We start from the raw sequence: 2469 nt of genomic DNA, 5'->3' as shown, positions 1-2469 counted from the left end.
CAGCCGTATTGATCGCGGTGGTTGCTAGGTGGTTGCTAGGGGTGGCGCCGTAACATGCCTCTGTCATGCCTCTGTCGACCGCGCGGCGCGACCCGCCTCGCGCGTGAGGGGGGGGGGAGCACCCTGTAACACGTGGTTGTTACACTTCTCCCCCCACTAAACCGATGACCACCCTGTGGACATCGAATGCCAGCCTCCGGGCTGGCCGTCCACAGGGGGGGGGGTGGGGTGGCTGTCGACGTCCTGGCATCGTAATGTTAGCATGCTATGATCCGCGATATTATGAATATATGAATATATGAATATTAATAATGTCTCGTTATGACGCGCATTACCACGCAATATGACAACACATAATAACACATAATAACAGAATAAAACATCGATGCCCTATGGCTTACAGGAGTGCCCTTGTGCCACTTGTCCTGAAGGGACCTAACTGGCGCTCATGCGTCATGGTCCTCGTCGTCGTGTTCCTGATAGTCGGCCCCGTTGGGGGTGGCGGCCGCTCGCGACATGGCCTCGAAGATGGCCGCTACGGCCATCTGGCGGACGTGTTGCGGATTAAAGTTTGTCCGCGCCGGGTCGTCCTCCTCGCCGACGACGAACTTGTACATTACGGGGTCGGAGTTCGTGCCCGTCCCGATGATGCGCCCGGTGTAATAGTGGTCGGGGGGTGGGGGTGCGGGGCTCCACGGATCGTCGTCGGAGTCATCCGGGGAGGTGTCGTCGTCGCTGGGGTATCCAGTGGTGTCCGGCTCGCGAAATTTTTTTTCCCAAACGGTATAACATAGGAAGGATTTTAGCGCCTTCTGATTGGCTGGAATTTGGCAAGATGGAGGCTGACATGATTGTAGCCAAAATCCCCAATTATCTACCAAAAACTTTCCCGAACTTTCTGTAAGTTAGGTTAAACAAACCCATGTTGTTTTAAAGAAAACATACTAAAAACTACGGGTTAATTCATTAAATATCATGCCGTTTCTTGACTGATTTGCTTTGACTGAAGAAACCCTTCAAGACAAGAGAACAAACGCCGTTTGTAAATGTTGGTTCAAGGATAGAGAACATGGGTCCCAATATAACCAATGTAATTTACATCAATATAAATATAATATTATATCAATATAATAGGTTAGGGTTATGGTTAGGGTTAGGGTTAGGTTTAGGGTTAGGGTTAGAATTAGGGTTAGGGTTAGGGTTAGGCACATTGGTTTTATTGGGACCCATGTTCTCTATCCTTGGGCCTAAATGTTTGTTTTGGTTTATGACCGCTAGATAAGTACAAGTTTTCTGATGTATTTTCCATGAAAGACACATATTTTACTCATTATTATAACATATAATATTACTATAATTGCAATTCTTTGTGCAAATGTGTTATTTTCATCTTAATCTTAAGTTATGAGAGGGTCTAGGCTTATAGTTATAGCTGCCGAGTTTCTGTTTATGTTCGTGCCGTGGTCCGATTAGTTTACGTTTCAGCTGACCTCAGGGTTAAACACTAGCTAGCTACTACTACGACTACTACCGTACTATAGTAATACTACTATACTAGCGTCAACGATCGAGTACGAGTACGTATAGCTCTATAGTACTGTCGTAGACCTAGTACCGTCTAGCTACCGTACCTAGCTACCGTAGACCTACTACCGTCGTAGCTCTAGTACGTAGTACTGTCGTAGCCCTTCGCTCCTTCCTCGATCCTGCGACGAAACACTACGAGTGCGTGTACATGCGTACGTATGTATTATTACGAAAGCCCAGACCCTCTCATAACTTAAGATTGAGATGAAAATAACACATTTGCAGAAAGAATTGCAATTATAGTGATATTATATGTTATATTAATGAGGAAAAGATATGTTTTTCATGGAAAATACATCAGAAAACGTACTTATCTAGCGGTCATAAACCTTTACAAACCTTTACAAACATTTACAAACATTTACAAATGGGCGTTTGTTCTCTTGTCAAAGGCAAAGCAAATCGAAGCAGCCAATCAGAAGGCGCTAAATTCTTCGCTATGTTATACCGTTTGGGAAAAAAAATTTCGCGTCCGGGTTAGCAGCACTGGCACAGCTATCCTTGTGTCCGTCCGTCCGTCAACATTTCGCTTCGGTCAACGATAACTCAGGAACCGTTTGGCCCACATGTTTGAAATTGGGTATAGTTGTTACTGCTATGCTCCCATATTAAACGTCCTATTTTGAAGCAGGCCAGTCGACGTACTTTCGAGCCATGGCAATTTTTTGGCAAAAATGGGAATTGCCATTAGTCAGTTCAGGTTCAACGGATTTTGATATTTAAAAAAAAATGATGCAAATTAGGTAGGGTTTGGCAATTATATAGCATATTATATAGACACAAACAGTCTGTGGTGTCACACTCGTCTGGTTCGTTTTACAAGATTTCATTGACAATATCTTTAATGCAAAATTTTTTTTTTTTAATAATTTTTTTTATTTC

This window comes from Priapulus caudatus, unplaced genomic scaffold (genome assembly GCF_000485595.1).
Source record: "Priapulus caudatus unplaced genomic scaffold, Priapulus_caudatus-5.0.1 Scaffold798, whole genome shotgun sequence".
Lineage (NCBI taxonomy): Eukaryota > Metazoa > Priapulida > Priapulimorpha > Priapulimorphida > Priapulidae > Priapulus > Priapulus caudatus.
The sequence above is the reverse complement of the archived record's forward strand: the minus strand, read 5'-3'. Positions refer to the sequence as shown.